Below are 13,583 nucleotides of genomic sequence, written 5' to 3'. Positions count from 1 at the left end.
CCTGGTGCTCATAGAAACAGACTCAGAGAAAAGCCCCAAAACTGAAAATCTAGCATCATAAATGGGGGGCAGAGAGAGACTGACAAAAGAAGCAGCCACTCCAATCTGGCAAGTAACAGTTTAGCAAAAAAAAGACTCACATGCAAGCTTCTTCTCCGGTGACTGCAAGACAAAATGGATGCCCACACTTCTTTGCAGGGAACAAAGAATTATATAGAGTAAAGGGACAGTCACAGATACTATTCATGAATGCTACCAGGTATTGGAAATTACTTTACATGCTTGACAAGGAAAAGACAAAGGCCTGCTCCAAGAACTGCTGCAGAGCAGGAGGCAAAGAAGTGTACCAATTAATGTCAGAATGAATGTTGATTATGATCAGACAATCAAAGGGGCAGTTTGTGGAAAGCAGCCTCCATTCTGGCCTGAACCAGTTTGTGGGACAAACCGAAGTCACGTCATGGAACAGTCTCTCCTCACACTCCACCCCTCATGACCGGCTCTTACACTCCCATGCCTCCTCCCTTCTGCAAGGTGACCTACAGGTCAGCAGGGACTTCAGTGGCAGGGAGGTAGCTCAGTTATTGCTAATTGACTGCATTGAAGACCCAGTTCTCAATAACAGTGCAGACATGTACAAGGAAAGAGACAAATTAAAAGAAGCAGCCCAAGTATTAATAACAATGTTTTTCATCATGCTCCCCCAGACCCTAAGCTTGTGGGTTAGTCGGTCTTGTACTAACAAAAATAAATAAATATTAGTGGATGCATTGGGCATTAAAACACAGCGTTCAGTTTGGATAATGAATACTCCTCCCACACACACACACACTCCCCATAACTGGACGCCAAAAGAATAGCAGAATTCTAAGGCCAGAAAGACAAATATTTGGTAGGGACTTGAATTGGGAGATCTTCTCCTTCTTTGAGAATTACACTTGCAGCCTAGCCAGGCTGTGTAAACCACATGTTGTGCAGCAGGAAGTTGTGCTCTCTGAGGTCAGTAAGGGGATAGGAGGGGGAATATGCCAGAAGAGGATCCATGCTTTCCTCTTCTGATGGTGCATATACCAGTCCATGTCTCCATGGAAGGGTCCCAAGGGCATTAGAATAACAGGGTCCCACCAGAGATTAAATAGTTCCTCTCTACCCAGGGATGTGAAGACTTATCCTGGTGGAAAATCCCATTGTAGAGTCTACTAAATGGTCCATATTCCAGGGAAAAGGGCTTGTTGCCCTCATTATCGTAACTCCTTGGTCCATGGCAAGTTTAGGGCCTATTACTGTGTCCTTTGTTTTCTATACCTTTACTTTATTTTAACACAAAGAACAAAATCCTAATTTTCTTTCAGTTTACTTTTAAAAAAATATTTCTTTATTGATTTCAGAGAGGAAGGGAGAGAAAAAGAGAAATAGAAACATCAATGATGAGAGAGAATAATTGATTGTCTGTCTGCTGCTTACCCCCTATTGGAGATTGATCCCACAACCCGGGCATGTGCCCTGACCTGGAGTAAAACCAAGACCTCCTGGTTCATAGATCAACATTCAACCACTGAACCACACCAACTGGGCTGTATCAACTTACCTTTGGTATTTTAAGTCCATCAAATTATCCCTGGCCAGATAGCTCAGTTGGTTAGAGTCTCATCCCAATAAACCAAGGTAGTGGGTTTCAGAGAGGAAGTGAAAGGGAGAGAGAGATAGGAACATCAATGATCATTGATTGGCTGCCTCTTGCAAGGTCCACACTGGGGATCAAGTCCACAATCCAGGCATGTGCCCTGACCAGGAATTGAACCGTAACCTCCTGGTTCATAGGTTGATGCATATCACTAAGCAGTGCCAGCCAGGCAGATACAATTGTTTATTTGGCAGACAAGTTCCTTATTTTCTGTGGAGTTTATCTTTATAGGTAGAAGTGGACATTAACCAAACGATGTCACAAAACAATGAATTAACGCATGTAAATGTTACCTATGAGTGTTATCACATTTCAGGTTTCACTTCTAAGAAAGAATAGTGACAGAGACAATCTAAAATCCTTGATAAATATGTTATTTGATCTTTTTTGACTTCTCACTATTTACTGTAGATTTTGTCTTCATGAATATTATTAATCTAAAATTATTATTAGTTTATATAGTATTCAATGGGTAGAGTCTTATTTTTTTTGAAATATACTACATTCTACCAATGTACCAAACATTGCTAAAATGAAGTAAAAGTTATGTACACTATATGTAAATGGAACTGGGGTGTATGCATGTGTGTGTACAGACCTATGTGCAAATAGTCAGGAATGGACATTAAGGCTATAATATAAGGGACCAGTCATTCTCAACCCTATTTTCACATTAGAATCACGTGGGAAGCTTTATAAAAATACCTATGCTTAGACTTTATCTGTAAAGATCTGGTTTATTTGCTCTGGGTTTACATCAGACTGTATAAGTGATTCTAATGAATTAAGAACACCTGAACTGGGCTATAAAAGCCCTGAGGGTAGATTCTTGGTTTCTTATCATTTATGGGGCCCACCCAGAGACTGGATGTACTAGCTACTCCATCAATTGAAAGGTCAGCTGACTGAAAAGACCCATTAATATAGAAATAAATAAGCACTTCCTGTCATGGGGAGATGACTTCTATACCTTCACATTGGGACTAAGGAAGCTAGTGGGATCAAGAAGTAAACAGAGCAGCATGTTTGCATTTCATACCTCCAGGCCTAAAGCGAAAAGAAAGCATAAGATTAGATCCCAGAGTCCCAGGACAGGACTTCCGAGATCAAAGCCAGTCCTAGCTGCTTTGGATCAGTAGATAGTGCTTCGGCCTGTGGACTGAAGGGTCCTGGCTTCAATTCTGGTCAAGGGCACATGACCTCATGACTTCTACTTGGCGGTGCACACTGGCTCTGATAAAGAACTGTCCAGAGTATCACAGCAAATCAGGGGCAACTAGAGAGCAACAATGCCAAACCAGGAAAGCCAGGTACAAACCCCAGTGTTTTGAGATTAGAGCCTGCAGACCATGTAACCAGGTATGTGAACTGAGGAAGAGGTAGGTATCCAAGGTGTAGACAAAAGACTATAATCCAGATGAAGTCAGAGCCGGGTTATGGATCTAGAAACCAAAGGAGATTCGGATGTTGAGAAACTTGTCCATGCAGAAGCTGCTTTATGATCTACAGCAGTTGATTTTGAACCCGTGTGCCATGTCACTCTGGTGTGCCAACAGAATCTTTTTAAAACATGCAGTACCTGGCTATTTCGTCAGGGGCACTGACATCTTTTCCCTTAGATTGTCAAAAAAAAAAAAATGACAACAGCCAACACAACAATAGCTGTCTGGCGTGAATGAATCAAATTATACCTGTTTTTATTTTGTCAGATAGGCAAAAAATATATTTTTGGTGTACTGAAAAATTGTACTAATTGATTTATGTGTGTGCCATGAGATGGAAAAAGGTTGAAAATCACTGATCTATAGATATCAACAGGACCTTGGCTGCCTTCACCTAGTCTGGCTTTCTCACTCTTGGCACTATCCACACTTAGGGCTGGAAACTTCTTTATGGTACGAGGCTGTCTGGTACACTGTAGATGGGAGTAGCAGCCCACATATACACCAGTGATGGTGATCAGAGACATTGCCAGATGCCTCCCTTGACAACCACTGATCTAGATGACGAACGAATGAGGACCCATTTAGTCACCCAATGATGCTGACTGCTACTTAGTTTTAAGTGTAGGTTCGATACCCTGTGTGAGGTGTACAGGAGGCAGCCAATCAATGATTCTCATCATTGATGTTACTATCTCTCTCTCCCGCTCTCTTCCTCTCTGAATCAATAAACATATTTTTAAAAAATAAAATTTAAAATAAAAACATCAACGCCATTTTAGTGTAGAAACCTCCAAGATTCGCACTTCCCCCTACCCCATCCTTGAATATTCTTTCCTTGAATTCCGTAACTTCTCTTTCCTATGAGAATCCCCCAGGTAAAAAGGGAAGGGGAACATTGGAGATTTTGCTCCTTGGCATATATTATCAAATATATTGTTAGCTCAAATAAACTCATAAGAAATGTTTTAAGTTTCAAAAAAGTAAATTAAAAATACTTTCATAAAAAAAAGAGAAGATATAAAATGGGCTCAATGGAGGCAAGAACTATTTAAGGAAATCTAGTCTCCCCTTATATTGAATTAAATCAAACTACCAGTGTGTTCCTTGGTTTTACATGAACTATGCTAGAAAGTAGTCAAGATGCATTTTTCCTATTTAACACACACATGGAACACCTGCTGTGTGTCTGCTAGGTGGTATGCTAAGCACCAAGGACATAAAAGGTGAATTATGAGACCTGACTTTGTGAAGCTTGTGTTTTAGTGAGAGAGCCCTTTTACAAAACTAAATAACAAAGTAATTAAAAATAGTCAAAGTAATAATTTCTAATTGTGATGTGATATTAAGGATACCAATAATGTACCAAAACTATTAACAGAGACGGTGGTCAGGAAAGTACTCTCAGAAAAGGTGACCTTTAAAGTCAACACTGAAAGAAGTCAGCCACCTGAACAGCCAGAAGGAGCATTCCAGGCAGAGAGAACCCCTGATAAAGATCACGGTGAGTGCCAGAAACTGAAAACATGGTTGGAATAAGAGTGACCCAAGAGAAGGTCTGAGAGGTTGGCTAGATTTAGATCCTATGGGACCATTTAAGTCATAATCAAGGGTTTAAATTCTATTCTAAGACCTGCAAGAAATGGCAATGTGCAGAAATACGATGTGATTGGGCTTAAGAGGATCACTCAGGCTGCTATGAGAAATGTGGATAAAAAGGAGGGATAAAATAGTGAGGAGGTATGTAGAGACGGTGGGCCTCAGAGTAAGGTGGTAAGTAATAGAGACACAGAATAATGACTGGTTTTTAGATATGTTTTGGAGAAAGACTGCAGGAACTGATGGGAATGTGTGGTAGGGGTGAGGATAGTTGAGGATTCAAGGATGGCTCCTTGTTTTCTGGCTTAAGAAACCAGATGGATACCATGATGGGGAAGGACCAGGGAGAGAGAGGTTACAGTCTGGGAAGGTATGATATAGAATCTAGGGTTCCCCTGAACATGTTAGATGAGAGGGACATCTAAGTGGAAGTATCAATTGACAAACACTCTGACAGTTAGAGATATTATTACAGGCACCTCTCACAGACAATTGAGTCAGAGGGAGAGGACTATCACTACCTCAATTCTTGTCTTCTGGCATGGAGGAATTCAAACCACTGTCTCCAGATGACTGTCTTGTGAGAAAGCCAATTCATTAATAAAGTAAAGCATGCACATTTCTTAAAGTAGCAAGGCAAGCAGATCTACCCTCCTTCATAACATGCAGATGGGCTCTCTCAGCCTATCCTAGGAATGAGAGGGTGGGGAGTGGGGCCAGTCGTTGTTGGTTTCTGCCTTATGTACTTTTCTGTCTATAGATTTTTAAATTCCTCTACTGCATATCCTGGTACAGGTTAATGCTGAAGATCTCTCTCCCTTACTTTGTTATGGCTTTCCCAGACTTTATGAGAAGCACCTGACAATTATATCCCAAAACTGCTGGCTTCTCTATTTAAATAGTAGAATGACATAACTGCACTTGTCCTTCCTCCTCCCTCCTCTTTACTGTCTTTTAGTTGGTGTCAGGGTGATTTAAGCTATGTATACTCTGATTGGGAGAAGATACATTAAAATTCTCCTTCTCTCCCCCTTCCACCTTCTCTCCTGCATTCTTTGGAGACATTAACCATTTGCTCTCAAGTGTCCTTGGTTGGAAAAGATAAGGGCTTGCTATTTACAAGCTGGCTGCAGGCTGCTAAACTGCTTGACCTTGTTTATTTTTCTCCTTTCAGTTTCCCTAGTCCTCCTGCCCTAGATTTTTTCTAGCTTCTTACTAACCTATAACAATACTAAGGATGACATTTAAGTCTATGGAAATATAGGTCTTCATATAGTAGTGTAGAAAGAGGAAAATGGTCAGCCCTGAGGATTCTCAACATTTAAAAGTCATGCAGAAAAGGCAATAAAAATGACTGAAAAGGGATGGCCAGGGAAGTAGGAGAGTGGTGTTTCAGAAGCCAAGAGAAGGAAGACTTTCCAGAATGAGAATCAACTTAATTATTGCTGAAAGATTGATTACAATGAAGACAGAGGTGTCTATTGCATTTAACAAAAGGAAGGTCATTGGTGACTAAAGTATTTCCATGGTGCTTTGGGGGTAGAAGCTATATGGTAGGTTGACAAGTATGGGGGCAGGTGAGAAATAGGAACAACTCTTCTGAGAAATATGGCTGTGAAGGAAAGCAGAAAAATGGTAGTAGCTGGGGGAGGAATGTATAAACTAGAGCATGTTTTTATACCAGTGAAAATAGCATAAATAGAAAGCATGAGATAATTCTAGAGAGAAGGAGGGAAGGAGATTCAATGAAGTATTGGCTAAGGCAAAGCAGATGGAACAGGTCTTTGATATTTCATAATTGAGGGAGAAATGAGGGAGGTTTGAATGGCAGTGAGGTTTGGATGTTCATCTCAGAGCACACTAGAAAGATATAGGATTGCTGGGCATTACTGAATGCCAATATATGGCTTTGATGACTTAAAACCTGTCACCTCAGTTATAAGATTTTCTTGAGCAACTGCTAGGAAAGAGATTACGAATCAAAAAGAACTTGCTCATCTATTTCTGTATCTATAATTTTGGAGTGTGTGTGTGTGTGTGCGCGCGCGCGCGCGCAAAATGTCAGACTCTTTTCAGTCCTCATTACTCTCCCTTCAAACCCCTTTACACATACTAGAATGTTCCCTAACATCCAGGCCTAGGCAGAACTCAAAAAGATAGTGATTGTTATCACTGCCCTTATCAACCCATAGACCCTATTCATGTGATCAATGCACAAACAACACTGCTATGTCATTGGCCTTGTTCACTGGCCCTGGGCTAGTGTGTGACTAAACAAGAATCCTAGCCCGGGGCTCATTCTTCCCAGCACAGGTTTATCTCAAACACCTTCCTTTTCTTTATTTTTTTTTACCTCAAATTCTAGCTCATATACAGAAACATCCATGCATCAATTCCTAAACCATTTCCTCACTATTTCCAAATTCCATTTATTTGAAATCCTCTGAACTCAGAAACCAACTAAAGCAGTGATGGCGAACCTATGACACGCATGTCAGAGGTGACATGCGAACTCATTTTTTTAGTTGATTTTTCTTTGTTAAATGGCATTTAAATATATAAAATAAATATCAAAAATATGTCTTTGTTTTACTATGGTTGCAAGTATCAAAAAATTTCTATATGTGACACGGCACCAGAGTTAAGTTAGGGTTTTTCAAAATGCTGACACGCCGAGCTCAAAAGGTTCGCCATCACTGAACTAAAGGCTTCCTCCTACGCCCATGTAACATTGCCTGAGCCATGTTCCTCGGTAGTGAACATCCTTGGAAAGGCTGTAGTAAAAGCTCTCCCGGGAGTCCAAGCAGGGGTGACCTTGGCTAGTGTCAGAAAGCAATGTAAGGATGAGGCTTCCCTGAGAGCAGAGAGCTTGTTTCAAAGAATCCAAAGGGAAACAAATAAAGAGAAACACATGCTCACCTTCAGACCTGGACACCTTCCTTGAGAGTATACCACACTTTAAAAATGTTTGTTACACATTTTAAGAACTGTCATCATTGTCACAGTCTAATTGTTAATAATAGAACTAATAGCCACACACTAAATGCTTTTCATAATACATCTCCTAAAATCCTTCCAATGGCCTATATGATATGGACTATCATGTTTCATAGAGGACAAGGTCACACAGTTTAAATAACTGGTGCAACACTACACAGCTAGTAAGCGGCAGAACTGGAGTTGAATTCAGCTCCATCAGCCACAAGTCCATGCTCCATAAACCTTAAAACATACAAGCACATGCACCCCCGTGCACACCCACAGTTCCGTGGGTCTCAATCCTGGCTTCAGGCGGGGGAGCAGCACCTGGGGAAGACTTTGTAAACTCCCAGTGCTCAGGCTCTACCTCCAGAGACACTGGTTTCTCAGGTTTGTGGGTACAGCTCCGGCATCTATCGGTGCTAAGAAGCCCTCAAGTGAATCTAAAGAGTAGTCTATTGATCTAGGCCTTTCCTGCCATTATATAGATCCTATCCATAAGTTTCAATATAGATGAAGGAATTAAATATGGCTGGGCCAGTAAGTCTTAGGGGACCACCACCAGAACTGTCATTGGGAAGGACAGAAGTGAGAACAATTGGTATATTTAATATGATCTGCAGGGAATTATTCATAAAGAATGCATGCAAAGTCCACCCACCTGGTTTGATGTCCAACTCCAGGTTTGATTTTTTATCATTCATTAGGCCTTGGAATTGGATACGGCAGCAATAGATCTCACTGTCGGCTAAAGTCACATTCTCTATGGTCAAGGACACATCTCCTTTGTGGTCATCCCCCTTAGCTGGTATCTGCTGGATCTCTGGGAGTTCAAGTCCATTCCATCAGTACTGAGCACCATACTCTGACATTGAGACACAGGACAGGGTCCCCTGCCCCAGCACACAGATATCAGGTTCTCCGAGGTGGTTGGAGAGTAGTGGCAGGGCAGATAAGCATTCTGGCCCACCTCAGCTGTGCGTGACCCTTCCAAAGACCCTGGATAAAAAGAAAAGGAGAGCAAGATGCAGGCGATGAGTGAGGTTGGTCCACTTCAGGAAAAGTGCAAGTAATGCTTACAGAGTAAAGAAACCACTGCTGCTCTCCAGTTTAAAGGAGGATCCACTAAGGCAAGACTCTCAGACTTGAGGGGCATCTGAACCACTGGGAAGTCTGGTTAAAACACAGATGTGTGGTCAGACCAGCGTGGCTCAGTGGTTGAGCTTCAATCTATTAACCAGTAGGTCATAGTTCGATTCACAGTCAGGGCACATGCCCAGGTTTCAGGCTTGATCCCCTGTAGGGGGTGTGCAGGAGGCAGTCAATCAATGATTCTCACTCATCATTGATGTTTCTATCTCTCTCTCTCCCTCTTCCTTCCTCTCTAAAATAATATATATATATTAAAAACTACAGATGTGTGGGCTCAATTACTAGAATTCCTGATTTACTCAGTCTGGGGTGAGGACTAAAAATTTGTATTTCTATCAAATTCCCTGGAATTGCTGACATGGCTGGTCTTGGAACCTCACTTTGAGAACCAATGTTCTAGAAGAGACTTGTGGTCCAGTCCTGTGAACAATGGAGGGCAGGGCTGATGGAAATAGTCAGAAAATGAAACATTCATTTTTGGCCAGGAAAACAGTTCAGCTCTCTGGACTAGTTATCAGTTCATCAATGAAGGACAAGTGTGCTAACACCATTCTCTTTTTATCTCCTTTTTTCTTAAAGCACCAGGCACATAATGAATAAAAACGCTTGCTTGAATAAGAAGCTAATGTTTGGCTATTTTGAGGTTTAAAATTAATTACCTGTTAAATAATATAGATACACGGTCAAACAGTATAAATGTGTATAGAAAATATATTCTCCACTCTTTTTCATTTCCAATCTCCCCTTCCCAGAGTCTATATATTAAGAAGCATCTGTTTAGGCCCATACCCTGTTACACAAACAGACAAAAAGAAATCTACTATACACATTGTTCTTCTTTTTTTTCAATTAATATTATGAATTAGAGACATTTCATTTCATTGTTTACTCAGTTATACTGTTTGCATCATAGATATATCAATTTATTTTTTTCCTCTGCTTGAAATGGATCATGTGTTGGTCCAGCTGGTTACCAAGGAACACAAGGTGGAAACACATGCATTCATTCAGAAAGTCAGTCAATTGGTCAGTGATGACCATTGCTTATGAAGCACCTACTATGTGTCAGGCACTGGACTAGGAGCTGGAGAAAACCACAATGAATGGCATGTTCATTACCCTTACATTTAAGGGCCCCTTCCACTCCATCATAACCCAATTCTTAGCCTTGCTTTAACTCAAATTGGCCTACATCATATAACCTTGATGGATCTGTTTCCTCATTTATAAAACTTACCAAAAGAGGAATTTGTGTTAATATTCTTACTTTTAGCTGAACTTTTAAACTCTTCCACTTAGGGAAGACACAGTCTTGTCACTAATGCTCTTTCTCCCCTCCTGTGGGTAAAATTAAGGGGACCTCAATATTCTATTCTATCTCATATACACAAGGTGTCCCCTCCCCACCCACCCCAGAGGCTTCAGGCATCAATTGATGGAAAATATTGAATTACTGCCACACTCTCCATCACTGAGCTAACATCTCAGACCCAAGCAGTCTCAGCCCTGGGAGAGTGACTTTTGTCTTAGAAACTTAGACGCCAAGGGTTCTTTACAAAAGGCAAGTGAGATCACAGGCTGAAGAGTTTCTCCAAACCCATGGCTTTCTTCTGTCTTTCCTTCCTGCATTTCTCTGTCACCCACCTTTATGCCATCAAATACATTTAATATAAACCTCCAGCTTGTTCAGCATGTGCACTTCCATAGCACCACAGAGCTCACAGTTACTCAAGAGATCGCAGTCAACCTCTTCATTTTATAGACAGAGAAACTGAGACCTGAGAAGCTTGATTTGCCCAAAGGCACAGGATTGGTAATTTCAAATGAGAACACAAGTGCCTAAGCTCCAGATTGTTCCTCTATAAACTATGTTTCATGGACTTGATATTTGCCCTTGATATGTCTGCCCACATAACTAATAACATCCAGCAAATGCCCATATTCAAGTGTAAGGCGGAGTCAAATAACCATGGATTCAGGACTGATATTTAGGAAACAGAATGTGGTATGTGAATTATCTTTCAATAAAGCTGCTAAACAGAACAAAAATTGAGCTAACATTCTGGCCAGGGCTCTCTCGCTGGGCATTTGCTAGGGTCACTCTGCCAACTTCCTGCCCCTGATAGGACCGAGTTTACTGTTCTCTCTCTAAGAAGTCCTTTCCGGCTGCCAGGAAGAGTTCCAGAATTGAGTGCAGGCCTGCAGTGACTTCTGGCCTTTAAAAAAATTACTGCAAACATTACGGTGCCCCTCCTTGTATCTTCATCTTGCACTATCCAATTGCACCTAATTCTTGCAGTTCATATAAAATTCCCTGATTATCTAACAAAAAGTTCTCCAAAATGAGCAAGCAAACAAAATTGAAACAGACTCATAGATGCAAAGAGAGGACTGCTGGTTGCCAGAGGAAGAAGGGAGTGGTAAACTGGGTGAAAGAGATGAAGGGATTAAGAAGTACAAATTGGTTTTTTAAAAAATTGGTAGTTATAAAATAGTCATGTGGATGTAAATTATAGCATATATGAATATCCAGTCAATAATATTGTAATAACCATGTAAAGTGCCAGGTAAGTATTGGGGGAACACTTTTTAAAGTATATGATTGTCTAACCACTATGCTGTACACCTGAAACCAGCACAAGATAATATCAAAGGTAAACATTAGTTGAAAAATAAAAAATAAACCAAAAAAGAATAAAGTGGCTCTTAATCCTAAATCAATCAATCAATAAATATATAAACAATGTTTTCTTAGAAGAGATTCACAACTGTACCAAATGTACCCCACTTGGGAAAGGTGTTAATGATGAGCATGCTGAGTTACTTGGGAAAATCTGTATTTTCTACTCCACTTTGTTGGTGAGCTTTAAACTGCTCTAAAAAATTAAGTTCATTGAGAAATGTGTGCATCAGGCATCCTCCAAGTACTGTTTTGAGCTCAGCAGATTCAGCATTTGCCAGACAGAGCAAACCCCATCTCAGCAGTCCACAGTATAACACAAAAAAGGTTACCTTAGAGCAAACCCTCACAGGCCAAAGGGACTTTTTCTTTGCTTATTTTTACAACTTGTGGAAGAAAACGTTTAGTTCTTAGGAAGCCTGGGACAGTCAGCTACACAGCTGCGGGCTGGCCTCCTGAGCTTTCAAACACGTGGCAGCATCCATGCTTTCCTTCCCAGGGCCGCCACCAATATAATGCTGTTGCCATGCAAGCCAGACACAGGAAAGATCTGCTATCACCCAGCGTCTGCCCACCTGTCCCAGCCCGCTGTCGATATTGTTTTAGTCTGTACCTTTTATGTTTTGCAGAGCTCTCTTCACACAGAACAAGAGCACAAGTTCTCACCTTCCCTTGCCAAGTCCTTCCAGGTCAGTGGTTCTCAGCCTCAGCTACACATTGAAATCACCTTGGAAGATTTTAAACAAAAAGAAAAAAAAAAAAGACTCTCTGGCCCCCCAGCTGAGATTCTGATTGACTTGGTCTGGGCATGCGTAGTTGGCCACGCTTCCCAGGTGATTCTAATGTACAGCCAAGGTTGCAAAGCACGGGTCTCAGAGAATCCTTGAGGTTCACGCAGACTCCAGAAGAGAGTGGTTTCTATCTCATAAAAAGTTTTAAAGAAATTTAGCTCTTCCCCTGCCTCCTCTTCCCCAGCACACACAGGGAGGTTCTAGGAAACATTCTTTCAATGTATTCCCCAATTTTCATAAGTATGTACTAAGCACATGCTATGTGTAAGCTGGGTGCTGAGAAACTGCATACACTTCCCTCAAAGAGCTCAACATACAAAGCGTTCTCAACCTACACATCTCTAATTAAAGCACTAAGTTATAGGGTCACTATAGTCACTATTTAGGCTTGTACTAGTAGTTTGGACAGACTCCATTTGACAAGCCTTTGCCTTGGCTCAGGGGCTGTGCCAGCCAGAAAAAGGGGGGTGTGTCTGTAATTCCCCCCGATGTGCTCCACATGCTAGGTAGGGCCCTGGCCTCATGCAGAATGACCCAAGCTAGGCGATAGATAGCACCATGCCTGGCATATTTGTCTAGTGGCTAAAAAAGGCTCCACAGAAGTGTTCACAAGAGAAGATTAATTCTGGCTAGAGGGATGAGGTCCAGCAGGGCTTAAGAGGTGACATTTGGGCTGAAACTTAAATATATTCCCAGTGAAAATACAGGACACAAGCTTTCCCCAAAGATGGGTTGAGCTTCAGAGTGAGAGTGGACATCTGAGGAGTTTCTCTCCACTAGAGTACATCTGGGAGGGGTTGCATGAAGCAGGCAAGGGAAAGTGGTGAGGAGCTTACTACGGACTAAGGTCTTTTACCCACTGGGAAGCAGTGGGAGAATTTTCAGCTAATATGGAACACAATCAGATCTTGGTTTTTTATTACTTTTAAATATATTTTTATTGATTTCAGAGGAGAGGGGGAGAGGGACAAGGAGAGAGAAAAAAATATCAATGATGAGAATCATTGATCAGCTGCCTCCTGCATGCCCCACACTGGGGATCGAGCTCACAAACTCAGGCTTGTGCCCTCACCAGGAATAGAACCATGACCTCCTGGTTCATAGGTCAATGCTCAACCTGTGAGCCATACCAGCAGAGCAGATCTTGGTTTTTTAAATTACTAGTACACTGGAGGCTAGGGTGACAAAGGGCTCAGGGGACATTGGGTAAAGACACCAATAGCCACTACACACTGAAGTCAGAGCTCCAAAGGCCC

Source organism: Myotis lucifugus, unplaced genomic scaffold (genome assembly GCF_000147115.1).
Source record: "Myotis lucifugus unplaced genomic scaffold, Myoluc2.0 scaffold_56, whole genome shotgun sequence".
In the NCBI taxonomy this organism is placed as follows: Eukaryota; Metazoa; Chordata; class Mammalia; order Chiroptera; family Vespertilionidae; genus Myotis; species Myotis lucifugus.
This window is presented reverse-complemented; position numbering follows the sequence as displayed.